Source organism: Cupressus sempervirens, chromosome 8 (assembly GCF_028749045.1).
Source record: "Cupressus sempervirens isolate cs-2001-9-10 chromosome 8, ASM2874904v1, whole genome shotgun sequence".
NCBI classification, from domain to species: Eukaryota; Viridiplantae; Streptophyta; class Pinopsida; order Cupressales; family Cupressaceae; genus Cupressus; species Cupressus sempervirens.
This window is the reverse complement of record NC_143125.1, coordinates 208,639,771-208,659,042: the sequence shown is the minus strand read 5'-3', so window position 1 is coordinate 208,659,042 and position 19,272 is coordinate 208,639,771. Positions and strand designations below refer to the sequence as shown.

The window sequence follows — 19,272 nt, the reverse complement described above, 5'->3', positions numbered from 1 at the left end:
CAAATGGTTTAATTTCTTAATTGGATTTTCAATGACTTCATTCTTGTATCTTTTAGGCCCCCAAGACCTAAAGGAAAAAACTCTCACAAACCTGCCAAGAGGGGAAAGCAAGGGATGGTGTAGACCAAAAACTGATGAGGGAAAAATGTAACAACACCAAAAGAAAATAAAAGAAAAATGTGTGCAAGGTAGAATAATACCCTTCAATATTACCTTCTTTCCATTAACTCTAGAGTTAAGCCTCATTTTTCGAAATTTCTAAGAATATTTTCCTAGGGAATGTAAGCATTGTATGCCCAAGATAGCCTCCCCTAAGTCTATCCCCTAGAAATCATTAGAAACAATAATTACCTAGAGTAATGCTCAATTGTGGTAGCCACATAAAATTGATCTAATATAATGGCATTGAATCTATCATAACCCTTGGTCCATATTCTCCTCTTAGCTACCAATGTAGAGTTTATAAATTGTAAGTAGCCACATTGTCCACTAATGCTGGCACGTGCTGCCCCTCCAAGACTCCACAAACTCTGAAACAATTGACTCTGTGTGTACCACTATTGTGGCAATAGTTGGCCCTTCACCATCTTAGATGAAGGTTTCTTGCAGCTGAAATAAAATTCCTATCTATACAGCTCATTACAAACCTTGTCATGTAAATTTACTTTCTTAGGCCCACTCATTATGGAAAAGCTTTTTAACCTTATCCTTTTGAGTTGAAAATCCTTTTGATTAAAATTCATTCTTGGTGGTTGGACATTGCATGTCTCTGCTCTTCATAATAGCTTCATGCAAAGCGTTGGGGCCAAGAGATTTTATCCATTGCCTAGAGTGTCTGGAAATCCACCATGAATAGGATAATCAACCTTTCTAATATTTCCATGAACCAAAGTGATTAGGTTTGGAAATCAGCAATATAAGGGTCCACTCAAATGCAAAATTTTGATGGAGCCAACTCCTAAAATGAGTTCTAGATTGTTCTTATTGAAGTGGCACAAGAATTAATCAAGTCATGTCAAAGAGTAATCATTCTATGATGCCACCATTCATGAACAATATTGTCTAGGTGGATAGAAACATATTTGATTGCCTATCTTCCTGCATGGGTTAGCTGAAAATAGGTGTCTAATTTCTCCCATGCTCTTGGAGTTGTCTTTCTAGACCCATCATAATAAGGAATGTTGAGTTTGCTAACTTTTCTTTGTAAGTCATTATTATGCATTCTTCCACCCCTATGAGGTTTGTGCTTGATTCTGAGGTCAACACAGTCCCTAAAAGACATCAAAAGCTGAAACTATACCCCAATATCCTTACAATCTTGTATGAGTTGATCCTGTGAATCATTAAGTTTGGGCTCATGTTGAGGTTGTGGTTGGACTCTAGGAGGAAAATGGGATATGAGAGGTCTTGAATTAGTTATTCCAATATGCTGATTGTGCATCTCTATTGTTTCCTAATTTATTTCATCTTCCATTCATTGGTTCCTTCACTACTGTCATTTTTTTTTTTTTAATTACCAAAAAGGTGTTGAGCCAATATATCCATCAGCTGAACAATGGATTCTTTTGTATCACGTTTTCACCTACCCAAAAAATTAAGAATGCCTTTTGTGCTAGGGTCCTCCTTGTCATAATCTTTGTCACCCATATTCACTTCAACTTGTTCAACCTCAACTAAGAGGTTAACCTCACCTGTTCCATTGCTTGATGATATATCCCGATATAAACCAAATAACCTGTAATAGTTTCACCTTTACGGATTTTGTAATGCCCCCTTCCCTAAGGAAATTTAATAAATATTTCATAATATTAAGCTATTAGTTACTAGTTAATAATAATGATACAAGTGATTAATATTATGTAATAATTATATAATATGATTAATATGTATAATTATTTAAGTTTATATTTAAGCTCATGTCTAACAAACTTAAGTAATATTGATAAATTAAAATAGTTGATATTAACTGTATTAATAACTAAAATTATCATATGTTATATTGTGATTAACCAAGGAAAGACACCTTAATGGAGTGACGTGTCTCTCAGTTAAAGGGCACACCACCCATGTGTTGCAAGTTATATATATTGAATAGCTTCCATTCTGAAGGGGGGGATAGGAGACCCAGGAACTATGATAGGCAGAAAGGAATTATCATCGAATAACAGAAGATGACAAATCACCTTCAAGTATTGTGGACATGATTTGGAAGGGAAATGAACAAAGAGCGCTATACAATTGAATAATAATCATAAACAAAGGAAGAAGGCATCGAGTGGAAAACTTAGAAGAACAAGTCAGCGCTGAGTGCAGGAGTAATCAGAAGAAGTGAATAACGTCATGCAAAACACAGATTGGAAAAGAAATAAACACAATCATATTTCTAACAGATCATCGAAGGAAGAGCAGAGCGGAAGATAACTAACACCAAGGCAAAGAATCCTGGTCAACATTCACAGGAGGACTAAGAAGTAATTAAGACAATTCCAACACGCAAACACTACATAATACCGGCCCCAAACTACTAACAATCAATAGAGGAGAAAGCGGTGGTGATCGTGTAGATTTCGGAAGGAGAACTACTAAGTCAGACTACCATGGGTAAAAGAAACATAAGTTACGAATCACATAATTAAAGCCACCATGTAATTGTGATCAAATAAACAATAACCAGCTGCGGGAAGAATATATACAGTGTGAAAGGAATGATATATAATGAAGAATTTATGAAGCAAACATGATTTATATGTTACCATCGAAATACCAAACAAAAGTTTAAAGCAGCACTAAGAAAGGAGCCATGTCAATAATTAAATAGTGATAAAGTAACTAAGACGATACCAAAGTTAATACAGATTCTGAAGTATGCAAGCACGGTTAACAGATTGAAGATCAATTATTTGGGAAGTTACACTGCAGTGAATGCTTAAGGTATCTATGCAAAGATATAACTCCAACATAACTATCAATGGCATATCACAAAGACATCAGTATTATACGAGGACGCCAATACAACAGAGAATTCCTTATAATCTGAAAATTACAGAGCACTGGTTCTTCTTTGAAAAGAATTGATGATATCCATTACAATATCCAGTCAACGAATCAATATCTGGAGAATACAAGCTCTATCCAGTGAATAAAAGATCAATAAAAATTTAGAGAATACATATCACAGTAAGATTATATCAATAAGGAATAAAATAATATAAAATATCTAAATTCAATTGAATAATAATAAAGGCCTATCATTATATACCAAATCCAATATCTATGACAGACATGTACGTTGGGAGCAATAGAGTCAAATAATCAAATCAACATATTATAAATATCAGACATTGCAGCACATCATTGGCCATAATTGTGCCAGAGTGGCATGGTTCATATTCTACATTTTATAGTTTAATTGCAAGTTTGGAATGAGTTAGTGTGAGGGAGTGAAGTGATTGTTCCAATATTTAAGTATATCTAGTAAGGGACATTACAGATTTGTGGGGGCTGCCATTGAGTTCTTTTATCTCTGCAAATGTATCTTCCCTTTCTATCACTCATAGGAAACATAGGCTAGCAATAAATCTAGCTCCAATGCCATTGAAATGATCCACTTTATTTTTTGCTCAAGTTCCCTTATTGCTGTTACATTTAGGGTTTTTTGGTATGATGTTTAATGCAGTTTATTAAACACTTCGTAAGAGTTCTGAAATTTTATAGAACATCGCATAGTGAACATAGAAATAATAACAAAAAAATATACTATGATTTGTTGTTCATCTCCATAAAATCAATAAATGAGATTAATTTGACCTTCAACATGTATAGCAACGTTATTCAGGGGTAGAATGCAATTCTTAACACTTGTAATATAGATGTAAATGAAAGTCAATGTCAATGATTTTTTTCTGATCTTCAAACCTTGGCTAGCATGAGAAACTCCACCTTCCTTCTTAACTATGACATATAAAGTAAATATGCTACTGTTCAACAATAATATTATGCAGGTTTACAGCCACGTCCATATATAGAATAGGAAATCACATGCCAAAGTAGCTGAGGCTCACACCATTACAATAGAGGTCCACATCAAGATAGTGAGGGAATACATATCACTACTGCTCAAAACCATAGGTCACACCTAATCAAGGAAATCAAACACTATCTTAGTTTTCTCTAACCCGCTTGAGAAATAACACATCACCCTCACACAATTCAATTTCAGTACCAATTATACACAAATTTGCTGAAGGAGAGTGCCTAGAAATACAAACCTAATCTGCATCCTCTTGTTGATTTGAGTTTTGTGACCACTCCAACATGCAAAATAAAATGGCAAGCATCCTATCTTCTCTTGAACAAGGAAACCTCATATGCTAAACAACATGGTGATTGTGTGATCAAATAAAGCAACCCTAAGCTTTACACTATGAACTAGAAACTTTGTGTTGGATACAATTGAGTGGATGTGATGTGATTTGTTGGTAAACATGTGATGACTTACGATATTCATTCAATGGGATATCAGCTTTCTAAATCTGAATAATTTGGGAATGTGAGTGGTTCATCTACTTCTAACAAAATAAGGTGCAAAAGAAATGCATTTAAAAGGCTAAGCTAATTTTATCTCTAACTCCACCAATGCAAGAGATGATTGTTGATGAGGTGAAACTAAATGAATTCTTAATTTTCCAACTAAAACAACTATACAAGGGAAGGTGCCATCTTCTAAGGGTGTGTGGGTGATTTTCATGTTAATGTTCATTCAAATATCCAATTTTGGTGCATTCCCAATTGAAGTTAAGTGCTTGCAATGAGTTGATTGTAGCTTTGCACTATTGCAATTAACAAGTACCAAAATGTACGAGCATAAAGTTTAACCATGAATAAACAATAACATCTTCCATACAACTACTTAACAACTTCTATTCAACATGAACAAATTATATTCTAAGTGGGAAAATAGGAAATCATGCAGCACTCCAAAATAACACAAGTAATTCATCATTCATTCAACAATGAATTTGCAATTACTTTGGCGACATTCTAGCAATAATCTCACTGAATACCCCCCTTACAAATGATTTGAGCAAGCCTTATATAGTGGCTTCAAGTACCATGGATGGCTTAGATTGATCCAAGATCAATGATCTGGAGATATACGTTCTTTATGCTTGAACTCTAAGTTTATAGTTGCTGAAAAATATGTAATGTTCCCATTATAAAATAAATCATTTATCAAACTGTTGTTAATAGACCAATTGATTTAATATATCTCGGACCCATTTTTGTCTTGTTTCTGAAGTTTGTGTCGCCGTCGGCCCTCGGGAAGTTTTTCCGACAGGTATGTATGCACGGCTTGTAGGTAGTTTTAGGCATGCTTTTTGGATTATTTCTATGTACTGCGAATTCCTATGGGCGTTCTGGATTGTTCGCCATTCTGGAAGTGAAAGATCTTCCCTATTTGGCTTGTGTGATTTTGGTGGGATTCAACCCTCACCCTATTCCATTGTTGCATGTAATACTTCGCTCGGATCTAGAAAATTAGAGCACCATTTCTTGGAAAATATCAATTGAAGGTTATTCATGTTTCAAACTTTATTCTTGTTTGGATTTATTTCATGAATTCCGATCCATAAGTTGGTGATTACAAAAATTAGCATATCCCCTTCATTCCATACATCATCCGCCATTGTAGCCCTGCATAATTAGTCGTACATCTTCCCATCACCCTCCCGCACGGTCACCCAAGCCTACCATACGACCATTTCCTTGTCTCTTGCTACACCTCTAGCTACCATACGGCTTGCTCTTCCTACCGTATGACCATTGTGTCCTTCCCCTGTACGACCTTTCCACCATACGGAATCCACTTCTCACCTACATCTGTCATACAACTTCCCCATCTTTGGTGTATGGCCGGGTGCCATCTCCACTCCATCACTCCGTACAGTCACACAAACATTGTACGGCCTCTAATTGGCATCCGTACATCAACTCCAATCTTACTATACTGCCCTCCAGAATCGTAAAGAGAGATTGTTAAGAGTCATTGCTTGGGTCAGAACACTACAGTGGTATTAGAGCTTCGATCTTGTCAGACCATGGATAATGAATGAGATTTTATAGCCAAAAGAGGAGGACATATTCCGTTGATAGAATGGCTGCTAAACCAGAACTGACAGCTATCGAACTCGTGACACTACTGAGAGAACTTGCCAGGAATCAAACACAGATCACTGATACTCAGCGACTCATGAAAGAGACTCAACAAGTTGGCAGTCAATAAAATATCCGAAGAACAAAATGGTCATAGTGCAGACTCGGTGTCGGGTAAATCAAATCCTCATCCAGCATGCTCTCAACCTTCCATGCCATCTTTTTCCCCACGGACGGAGGCACCAAAGAAAGGGAAACAACCAACCTTTGAAGAGATGCAAGAACAACTGAGAGAAGATTGGAAGAATGCGGATTTTGAGGAAGATATATCCTACAAATATTACGCGGACTTGAGAATGAGATATTCAAGAGGTGGAAATCGAGGATATTTTAGTGACGATCTTAGAAGAAAGTTAAGTAGGTCTGTCTCCATTTGATGGATCTGGACCCCATATCTGCCTTAGCGTGGGTAATGAAGGCCAATACTTCCAGTTGAATCCTATGCCAAAAGAAGAAGTAACTAAATTTGTGGCATTACACTTAGAAGGAGTTGCGCATGAATGGTGGCATCACAGCACCATCACACTGTGTCATGATCAAATAACTACTTACATGGAATTCACTAATAGATTGATAGATCGATTTGATGGTAAAGATCCAAAACTCAATTTCAAAGATTTGCCACAGCTGAGGCAAACTAGATTGGTTGACTTGTACATTGTGGAATCTCAGAAACTCTCTATTTTGGTCACAGACATTTTTGAAAGAAGACAAATAGTGCTCTTCATGGATGGACTGATAGAATCACTAAAAGGTTGGGTAAAGGGGTTCAATCCTGCCACCCTATCGGAAGCAATTAAGAAGGGACGGAGCATGGCATCATCATCGATGTCATCCTCTCGAAGTTACTCACACCCCAAACTGCTGGCATTTCCAAGGGACAAAGATAATAAACCTATGCCTAGGAAGGCGTCATTGGACGAAGCTACTAGACAAGACCTCCGAAGTAAGGAATTATGTTTCAACTGCAAGGGAGCTTGGGAACCTGGCCACAAATGCCTCAGAAAAGGAAATATACACTACATTGAGATCGTGTCCGATGATGAGTTCAAATAGGAAGAAACGCTTGTTAAAGACAACCAACATCACGATGACACCAACATGGTTAGTTTGAACCGTACAAAAAGGATTATAGTGTTGGTATGACGGGGAGGAACTATCACCCTAGCTGGTAGCTTGAGGTACTCAGTGTTTCATGTATGGTGAACCCTTCAAGGACAAAGGGTTATGGTGATGCTCGATAGCGGGGCTATAGTAAACTTCATAAACTCCTCTTTGTTGAAACAAAGAGGTCTATCTACAGAGACGCACACAGGATTTTAGGTCAAGATTGCTAGAGGGACTCTCTTGCCTTGCACACACCTTGTTCCTTAGCTAAGCATCACAATGGCGAATCACACAGTGACTAAGGATTTCTTCATAGTGGACCTTGATGATATGGGGGTTATTCTAGGAATATAGTGGATGGAGACACTTGATGAATACACTCAGAGTTTCAAACGGATGGACTTCACTTTTGTTTTTGATGGAAAGAAGGTTGTTTTCCACAGAATGGCAAATGAAGGTCCGAAGGAAGTTTCTACACATCATATGGAGGTAATTTTTTGGTGTGATGATGTTGCGTGGGTTGTACATTGTTTTCTCTCCGCGGAACCCATAAAAGGACAACAAACACCTCCCCAGGATGATGATCTCCAGAATATTTTGAGTAAACATGATAAAGTTTTCATTGACATTCCTCTTGGCATATCGCCTCATTGAGGGTTTGAACATACTATCGAGTTGGAGGCTGGAGCCAAGCCGGTCATAACCACACCCTACTATCATCCCAAGAAATTCAAAGATGAGATTGAAAAGACTATTCAGGAACTACTGGAGAAAGGATGGATCCATTCCAGTTCTAGCTCCTTCGTGTCATCAGTAGAATTGGTCAAGAAGGATGGGACGATGCGCATGTGTGTGGGCTACCATGCATTGAACCAAAAAAAAAAAGAATAGATATCCCATTCCAAGGATAGATGAGTTGTTGGATGAATTGCATGGCGTAGTCTATTTTTCAAAAATAGATCTCCGCTCCGAATACCATCAGATCCGCATGAGGGAGGAAGACGTAGAAAAGGCAGCCTTCCATTGTCACTACAGGCATTATGAATTTTTGGTCATGCCGTTCGGATTGACAAATGCACTTGCTACATTCCAATCATGCATGAATCCCATCTTCAACAAACAATTGCGTAAGTACTTATTGGTATTTTTTTATGATCTTATTTATAGCAAGACATGGGAGGAGCACCTGAAGCATCTGGATGAAGTCCTAAGGATCATGGAGGGGTAGTCTTTGTTCGCCAAGCAATCCAAGTGTGAATTCGGTATGACGGAAATATTGTATCTCGAGCATGTGTCAGTAAATATGGAGTTCAAATTCATCAGGAGAAGATTCAAGCTATCCTTGATTGGCCTTCCCCAAAATCACTCATGGATTTGAGAGGGTTTTTTGGACTGTGCAGTTATTACCAAAGGTTTGTTGAAGGATTCTCTCAGCTTAGCGCACCCTTAGCAGCTCTAACAAGGAAGGGCTCTTTCCAGTGGAATGAAAAGACACAACTCACTTTTGATAAGTTGAAAGAAGCAATGAGCACTTGTCTCGTACTTGCATTACTTGATTTCACTTGACCGTTCATTTTGGAGTGCGACGCATCTGGAGAAGGCATTGGCACGGTAGTGATGCAAGATAGACACCCCATAGTTTATGAAAGCAAGAAGCTTACTCAAGCCGAATGCTTATATTCTATCTACGACAAAGAAATGTTGGCCATCATACATGCACTAACCAAGTTTCGGCAATATCTGGTGGGTGCCAAGTTTGTTATTCATACGGATCACAATAGTTTGAGATATTTTTTGGAGCAACGAGACTTGAACAAGAGGCAACAAAAATAAGTAAGCAAGGTTTAGGCTTTTGATTTTGACATTGAATATGTGAAAGGAAAAAACAATGTAGTTGCAAATGCCTTGTCCAGGAAACCTGCCATCTACTCACTTAACCAAATTTTAGCTGATTGGAAGGAACATTTGTTGGTAGAATATTCCAAAAACACATTTTCCTATGAGCTAATGGATGGCAGCACCCAGGATGATTGGTACAAAGCAAAGTAACAAGAATTGGAATTAGATCGGAATTGACAAGGCCAAATTGAATCGTGAATCGGCCATGAATCGGAATCGAATCGGCAAATTAAAAAAACCCTTGAAATTTAGTGAGCAACTTATTTCATAAACCCTTTATTGCTGATTTGATTCACTGATTCACAAAAAATCGTTTGGCTTGAATTGAATCGCCGAATTACATGCATCGTTGTGATTCTTGGAACTATGGTACAAAGTGGTGGATGACATCATTTACTATAAGTGTCAGATATTTTGAAAGATCCCTGATGGATCTCTTCTGCTGATCTGCTGTAATTTTATTATTTTTAAATTTGTTTTCACTGTTTATTAAAATTTTCTTGCTAAGCTAGACGGAAGTTGCAGAAGGGTTTGATTGTTTTATGTTTTTGGTGATTTTGCAATAAGTAATAACATAAGTACAATAACATGAACCAGTTCTGAAAATGTATTCCAAATACAACCAAAGCAATTTCGCTTTATGCAAATTTTTGAATATAAAACCTAATTTGTAACCAGATGAAGATTTACAACAATATCCAGATGATTTCAACCAAGGATAGACCCAACCTTAAGGCGTGAAAGAGAAATATGAGCCTAGAAGGAAGCTACGACCAGATTCCAGCCCTCAAATGTTGCACGTGGGAAAGAATATGGCTGCCAAGTGCTGCCATACAGTTGCAAGTGCCCACACGTGGATAGAATGCCCAAACCCCAGCTAAAACTCTGACTCAATACTACATTTCCTAGAAGAAACAATGCACAATCTCCAAGATGCTTTTGACTACAACGAATCCAAATCATTGTTTTGGGGGCTACGTTCCAAACAGGCAAAGCAAGTGGGGTTGGTGTCCCAAGTGTTAAAAGCTCAATTAAAGCCCAAATCACAAATCCAAGATGTAATATGTCAATAATGCTCTAGAACTTTGTCTTTACCTCCTTATAACCCATTATACTTAGCTCAAACCCTAAAAGTGTCTCCATGTGGCGTTGGGTTATAAAATAATATATTTCTCATTTTTTAAGTGGTCAAGTATCCAGAAAATGACCTTTTTCTCAATAGAAAGAAATCCTTTCACCAAAATGCTCTGAGCCAAAAGAGAAATATTTAGAAAAGTTCAAGACCTTTCCAACGAGCTATTACACCAAGGGATATGCATCTAGATGAGGCCAAAAAACCCCTTATTACTCCAAAATGGCTATAACTTAGCATTATTTAATTATTAAATGCTAACTTAAGAAATATTAAAAATATAACCCAAGTAGCTACAAAATGCCCCAATGACACCACAAACCATGAAATCATCCTGTCACCTGTCTATGATTGAAGTTGGAAATCAAGGATCCACTAGCAATCTCACCCCAAAAATCTAGTGATGCTCCTAAAACTTAGGAAACAAACCCTATTCCTCTAAAACTGAACTCAAGGGATCATGTCATGGAGCTCCAACCCTAGGCATGATCATCACTCCTATAAAGTAGGAATAACCCCTATAATTTTAGGAACTACCTCCTAAAAATAAGGAACGTCTCCAAACAGAATAACAACTGCTAGAACATCAAATTCCCAACATTGTATAACCATACTGGGTCTCTATCCAACCCTCTCAGCCTACAAGACCCCATAATAAGTTGACTCACAAGTCTCCGCTAGACGGAGTTAAAGAGGGGAAATGACATATTTTTAGTGTTGGAATCCAAATTGAAGTAGAAAATCTTGAGGTACACGACTCACCATTGGTAGGACACCCGCGGTTTCTCAAAACTTATAGAAGTCTCAGAGAAAGGTTTTCATGGAAAGGACTTAAAGGAGATGTATTGCAGTATGTAAGAGAGTGTGCAGTCTACCAGCAGAATAAATCCGAACATACTCTACCTATCGGGTTAATGCAACCTCTGCCAATTCTAGATCGTAAGTGGGAAAGTATCTCGACGGATTTCATAACGGGACTTCCCAAGGTGAACGGAAAAGATTGTATTTGAGTGGTGGTTGACAGATTGACAAAGTACGCACATTTCTTCGCCATCCCCTCAGACTTTCAAGCTGCTCAAGTTGTCAATCTATTTTTTAGAAAAGTCTTTTGTGTGCATGGGTTACCCTGAAACATTATTAGTGATTGGGACGGGCGATTCATCAATGTTTTCTACACAAAATTGTTTTGGTTGGCAGGGATAGAATTGTCACCAAGTACTAGCTACCACCCTCAGACAGACAGACAAACGGAGATTGTAAACAAATGGCCCGAAGGTTACCTTCGGAACTATGTTTTGGCACAATGAGCGTGGGTCAAATGGATACACCTAGGAGAACATTGTTACAATACCACATATCACATGTTCATCAGGATGGCACCATTCAAAGCTTTGTATTGGTACGAACCTCTCTCCTTCATCGAGACAGTACTGGGAGACAGTTGCGCACCAAGGGTGAGGGACTGGCTTCAAGAGCGACAAGACATCCTACGATACCTAAAGGAAAACTTATAGCGGACACAGAATCAACAAAAGATGTACGCAAATAGACACCAAATGGAGAGGAGCTTCGAAGTAGGGGACTTGGTTTATCTCAGGCTCTAGCCATATCGACAATCCTCATTGGAGGAAAAGGGAAAAGAAAAATTAAAGCCACAATTTATGGCCCCAATCGCATAGTTCATCGCATTGGTGAGGTCGCTTACGAACTGGAACTTTCGGAGGGAAGCCGTATTCATAATGTCTTTCATGTTTCATGCCTGAAGAAGGCTATGCGGCAAAATGTCACAGTAGCCATAGACCTTCCACCACTCAATGAAGAAGGAAAGCTCATATTGGAACCAGCTAAGATCATTGTAGTACATGAGAGGACCCTACGGAACTACATAGTGAAGGAATATTTGGTGCGTTGGAAACACTTTCCATTGGACGACGTGACATGGGAGGGCGAGCACATTCTCCAGCACTCGGCACTGCATTTTATTGAGCACAAAAAAAAATTGGAATGGGAGGACTGTAATGTTCCCATTATAAAATAAATCATTTATCAAACTTTTGTTAATGGGCTGATTGATTTAATATATCTCGGACCCATTTTTGTTTTGTTTCCTAGTTTGTGTCGCCATCGGGTATCTTTGTACACCCTCAGAAAGTTTTCCTGATGGGTATTTAAGTATGGCTTGTAGGTAGTTTTAGGCATGCTTTTTGGATTATTTCTATGTATTGCGAATTCCTATGGGAGTTTTGGATTGTTCGCCATTTCAGAAATGAAAGATCTTCCCTATTTGGCTTGTGCGGTTTTGGTGGGATTCAACCCTCACCCTATTTCGTTGTTGCATGTGATACTTCGCTCAAATTTGGCAAATCGGAGCACCATTTCTAGGCAAATATCATTTGAAGGTTATTCATGTTTCAAACTTTATTCTTGTTTGGATTTATTTCATGAATTCCAATCCAGAAGTTGGTGATTATAGAAATTAGCATATCCCCTTTGTTCCATACATCATCCACCATTTTTTCCCTACATAATTAGCCTACATCTTCCCATCACCCTCCCGCACGACCATCCAGACCTACCATACAGCCATTTCCTTGTCTCCTGCTACACCTCTAGCTACCATACGGCTTGCTCTTCCTACCATATGGCTGTTTGCATCCACCTTACGACCTTTGTGCTCCACTGTACAACCATTGTACTCCTCTGTACAACCATTTTACTCCTTTGTACGACCACTTTATTGCTTTGTGCGGCCATTCTGTCTTCCCCCATACAACCTTTCCACCGTACGGAATCCACTGTTCACCTACATTCATCGGCTTCCCCATCCTTGGTGTACGGCCGGCTGCCATCTCCACTCTATCACTCCATACAATCACACAAACATCGTATGGCCTCTAGTTGCGACCGGCTGCCATCTCCACTCCATCACTCCGTACAGTCACACAAACACCGTATGGCCTCTAGTTGGCATCTGTACATCAACTCCAATCTTATCGTACTGCCCTCCAAAATCGTAAAGAGAGATTGTTAAGAGTTGTTGCATGGGTCAGAACACTACAAAATAGATCCCCATTCTGATTTTCACCATGGCATAATCAGATTTGTCTCCCATCATTTGAATTTCATCCAAGAAAAAGTCAAACGTGGACTTGTTGGGCAAACTTCGACAAGTTGTTGAGCTTGGAGTCCCAACAAGGTTAGAAATCCGACCTTGCTTGGGCTCCATTCCATGTTTGGTCTGCAAACATAATGTGACGTGTTAACAAATGTTTCAATTTTGTGACTTGCTCTTGAATTTTTCAGTTACAATTGCACATTGGTTTCATGATCATTTTGGATTTTTGCATATGTTTGCTGAGATTCGTTTGTTTTCCAAAGTGGGGTTATCTAATCAAGACATGTAAGTGTTTTTCATCTCTTTAGCAACAACCAGACCACCAGTTCAAGGCTTTTCCTCAATTGATTGCCTTGTCTTAGAAATTCAACATTCACCATGCCTTGCTGTGGAAAGTTTGGACTCACAAATTGGGTGGAAATTAACATGCTGTTGTGTTTGGAGCCCTAAGAAGAGGTCATAAATTAGGCTTCTCTTCGGCTCCAATTTTGAGTCTTCTTCAAATTTTGCTAATTGTCGGGTAACGCCAAGATTTCAGATTGTTATCAAGTGATCATTTCATCATCTAAATCATCATCGTCATCACTAGATTGTAATCTGTCTAAGGCTGTTCGGAAGTTGCACATTGATCATAGCAATCAAGTTAAGTTTTGGAAACAACACTTGATTTCACCATACCCTTTGGCCTTCCTATCAACTTACAAATCGAATTTCACCTTTGCCTCGAGTTTGAAAACCCCAACCTTAGTGCAGAAATTGGGGTGCTCTTGGGCTCTAAGCCCCAAGGAATTCAGAAATCCAACCTTGCTTGGGCTCCCTTCTAAGATCAGTTTGACTAGTATCAGTAAGTGCTGAGAATATATGTTGAAATGATATTTGATTTTGCCAAGTCTTGGAATTCTTGCAATGTTGTTGGAGGCAAGATAATTGTTTGCATGAGAGCATCGTACTTGTTATAATTCCTTGCTAGATGTTTGAAACTCCATTGCTAATGCCCAGATTTCATCCTTTTGTCAAGATCTTCATGTTTACCGTATGGGGTAAATAGTTTAATGCATGCAGACAACAGACAAGAATATGTGACACAGTACTACTCCTTTTATTATTTGCATATATGCCGAAGAGATTACATAGTGCTTCCAATGATGCTTAAAGTCCATTTCAAATGGTGTACATATACCTTTCCGAAGGGGTGACTCAACCATCGCGCCCATTCGGATATAATTAATTCTACTCGTCGGCTACATAATAATTACCGACTACACCATCCCCCCCAAAAAAGTAAAGTCGTCTCTGGACGACAATGTAACAAAACTCAAAATTGAAAATTGCACAACTAATTACATCAATACACAGATACTAGGCAGGGGGATGGGTCCCTGGCGTGGGAGGTGTCTGTGCTCTCAGTTCACTTAGCTCAACCCATAGCTTGTAGACTTGCTCCTTTCAAACTTTCAATTCGGCTTTCGCTTCCATTTGAAGCTCCAGAGATGACTACATCATCCCAACAATCTCTCCCAATTCCTTTTGGCGCCAAATGTTTACCGTATGGGGTAAATAGTTTAATGCATGCAGACAACAGACAAGAATATGTAACACAATAGTACTCTTTTTATTATTCACATATATGCCGAAGAGATTACATAGTGCTTCCAATGATGCTTAAAGTCCATTTCAAACGGTGTACATATACCTTCCCGAAGGGGTGACTCAACCATCGCACCCATTCGGATATGATTAATTATACTCGTCAACTACATAATAATTACCGACTACACTTCATTCATTGTACAAGTAAGAATTCACACTTGGCTTGGAAATTTTCATCAAAAACTCCAATTGCACTTTCAGATTCACTCACATTGTTGAGTTTATTTTCTAGGATTGACTCAAGATAAGTTCATGGACTGATTGGAAATTTGATGGCTTCTAGGAATTTCATTCGAGGGTAATCCAAAAAGTTTGCCAAGTGTTGGACCATGACTTTGACAATTCTAATTTTTAAATTGCCCCAAAATCCTAACTTGCAAATAGGCATCGACTTGCACCTTCGAAGACCTTGCTCAAATTTCCTACCTATCTCTTTGACTTGGAGATTTCAAAATCACTGCCAAACTAAGACCACGATAACAAACTACTAAACTACTAAGCAAAAAACTGGAGGTCCCCATTTGGAATGGGCTATTTATGTTTTACAACACAACACTTCCTTTCCAAGTATGTGATGCCCACACAAAATATATCTTGCAAATCTTAAAAGCTAATCATGAATGCATTGTGAAATACCTAAATCAAAATGATATGTCCACCAACTAGCTAGGGCAGATAGTCACTATCAAAATTAACAATTCGTTAGGAACTTTGTCTTTGGGTTACAAGCTCCAAAGAGCTCTCCAAAAACCAATATGAGAAAATAACCAAGCATAACTTAAATGAGCCATAAGCTACTCTTTTATAAGAATCCCAAAAGATTCTAGAAAATCCTTTTGAATTCTTACTCCTTATTAGTTTTGAATTTAACCTGAGAAATAATAAAGTGACTTTATTGAATTCTTTCTTTATATAATCGTTAATGTTACTTTATACCATTATTAGATCAATTAAATTAAATTACCCTTATAGTAAGCTTAAGTTGGATAATATTAAAGGACATTACATTGGTTTTTCTCCTCCATTTCGTATAGGTTGCTGCTCCTTGTCTTCTCAGTAAAAAAGGTACCTTGGGTTCGAACAAACTTACCCATTGTGATCCTTTTATTTCACCATGATGAATTGATCACCATCCTACAAATATGCTTGATTTCATAGCTATAGGGTAATGAGAATAATGCTTTTGTTTGTTGGGAGCCAATTGATGGTGGAAAGCATTTGCTTGAAATAGGATGGGGTAACTACAATTGAGTTCCTCCTATTTCGGGCTTTATAGCTTTAGTAGCTCAATCTTTTATTGTTAGTTTGTGGTGACTAATTAGGGAAGTACAATACATACTCCATAATTCCTCGAGAGGGTTCAGGGTTGGGCCCCGAGTGGGGGTTTGGGGGCGGCAACCCCCAACACAATTGGGGCCGATAGGCCACAGTTGCTGGGGGTTCCAAGAAATTTTTTTTTAGTGCTATTTTATCAGCATTTTATGGCTGATATGTTGTAACTAATTTTAACCCTAAAGTGGAAAAAATACTTGTATAAAAAGGGCTTAGGGTTAGGGATTTTTATAAGGTATGATGCAAAAATTGCTTCTTGCAGCAGTATTGAGTTGTAAGGGATTACGGATTGTAATCAAGTTGTAATCACTGATCGTAATAATATTGGACTTGCTATTTGGTGGACATAGCCCAAGGATTGGGTGAACCACGTTAAGTCTTGGTGTCTTGTGTTCTCTTCTATGCAATTTATTATTTTTTGATATTGGTTATTTTGCAAGTAATTGTTATTTTTGTCCGTGTTTAATCCTAACATTTATTTCATGTTGTTTTGCCATTGTGACTTGATGCCTTTGTGATTGATTATTTACTTTTTGGGGTCACTTGGAATAGTGGCTCTTGTTTGTGTGGTTTTGATAGGCAATCCAATTTCATTCATCTTTTTATGTGGATTGGCTATATTTGTTTTTCTAAGTATAGATATATGATAAAACCAAATTTCAATCTTGGAAAAGTAATAGTGATTTCCAACATTAGTATGATGGTAGAGGGGATCAAAGGAGAATGGGTACTATGAGTAAGCTTGTTCTTTGTTCACCATATCTCAACTAACACAATCAACCCATAAATAAAGGACTGAAGATACAGTTATTTCACCATTGTTGAGAGTAATCCAAACATATATCAAGCTACAAACAAGTTGGCATCAAGCTGAACAGAATTTTGATAATGCTCTTGCATTTTTTGTCAATCCATGCAAGCTCAGCTAAGAACTTGGAAGCTTCCTCCAAAGACTCATAAAATCACTCTCATCATTGGTTCTATCTTTGACTCAAAGGTGTTATACATTTCAATAACTATTAATTTCATGATGTCATGGTTAAGTCTAGATTTGAATGCAATCTTGGTTCTACTTACCATAATTTTAAGATGGCGTTTCAATTAGATGTTTTCAATCTTGGGACTTCAATTAGAATGCATAGAAAAATAAGCACAAGGAGGGTATATAATTCTAAAAAGGAGATGACAAATATTGTAAATGCAATTGCCTGAACACATCTGACACTCCCTTGAACATCTATTCCACAGAAAGGTCAAAATGAGGCAGCTCCAAACTTCTATTGGAAATCTCCATGCTCCAAAATTAAGCTCAAACAGTTACAATTGATGAAAAAGAGCCATATCCAGCTCACCCTAGGTCTCTTTCAAAACATAATATTTGCTCACATTAGCCCACAAATCCATAGGTTAGAGCTTTCATTTAGCACTCATGTACATCCTTCTTTAGTGTTGGTTTATGCTCAGGTTTTACTTTTTCCTCTCCAACCCCTAACCTTTCAAATGAAGATATTTTCACCAAACCTTTGTAGGTACCTTATGCAAAGGACGATTTCAATACTTTTCAAATAAAATGCACCCTTTTGAATCCCCGCTACCATTTCCAACCATTTTATATTGCAAATTTTAGGTTGATAATTCCTAAGGGGTTTTTCATTGGACTCTACTATCTTCATTTTTCTCCTAACCTAGAGACTCTTCCAAAGGCCTCTAAGAAGATACTTCCTAATACTAACCAAGAAGCCACACCCTATCTTAGAGAAAAATTTAAATAATAGAGAAGGGAAAAGTTTTCACTCTACATTCACAAGTATTAATGAAACAATCCTAGAATTAACTCAGAAAATAAACTCTTAGGGTTTCCAAACATAATTTTACGATAAGTGCATATAAATATCTGTCTTTAGAAAATTGACTGGTTAAACCAGTTGTGATTTAGCCAAAAAAAGATTCATTGAAGAATACATCTCAATTAGTGAAAAGCAAAAAGAAACAGCAGAATGAAGTGATGCCAGATCGCATTATTCATCTATATTTGTTCACATAAATCAACAGCCATACCTCTCTTTCAGCATTTGTGACAATTTCCATCTAGGACGCAAGGTTTGCAAGCATAAACAGGGTCTAAAATCAGCATCGCTTGAGTCTGGTATCTCAAACCAGACATTGGGAAAGAGTTCTTCAAACTGCCCGCAGATCTAAAAACAAAATTCTAGACGCAGATCTGAAATGCTAGGGTTTTCTGTGGCAGACCAAAGTTTGTAGGGTGATCAAGTTAATTTATTCCATGAGAAATGGGCTGTCTCAGAAATAATTAGACCTGTGCTTGATTGTATGCAAACATTGTGTTGTTTAGAGCAAATAAAAAGCTTCATATTTTTCCTTGCTGCAGCATTGGTTTGTACTTTTGTATTTTTAGTCATATTTTGAATTCCATTTCATTTTTTGCAAACCAACACAAAAAACCCAAAATGTTCAGAATACTGCAAAAAACTCAATTTTTTAATTTTTTTAAAAATCAGACAATTCAGTAAAAAAACAATTTGAAAAAACTTTGGCAAGAAACCTGATCAGGGGGTGGGTACTACAGAATCCTTTGAGAAAGAGTGTGCAAATTTGAAGAAATAAAATCCTGAAACTGTGCCAAACATTCCTGCCTATGGTGATAAGCCTATGCCTTTTCCCTAGAGGAACATGTTAGAAAATGTTCTATTTTACGTCCATTCAGAGCACTTTACAATGTGGCAATTTTGCTACTATGCTACGTACTGTGAAGTGCCACTTTATATTTTTTATGCTTTACACTTCAAAAATGATCTTTGTTTGC

At 37.7% G+C, this 19,272-nt stretch overlaps 1 protein-coding gene and 1 long non-coding RNA gene across 2 annotated transcripts in view; one reads left to right on the top strand and one right to left on the bottom strand.

Annotated features, from left to right (window-relative positions):
- The window catches only part of LOC149542240 (uncharacterized), a 196,840-nt gene that overhangs the window by 97,968 nt on the left and 79,600 nt on the right, over window positions 1–19,272 (bottom strand). The window lies entirely within an intron of this gene.
- LOC149542241 (alpha-L-arabinofuranosidase 1-like) overlaps window positions 1–19,272 on the top strand; it is a 142,058-nt gene that overhangs the window by 75,288 nt on the left and 47,498 nt on the right. The gene's annotated exons all lie outside the window — the stretch shown is intronic.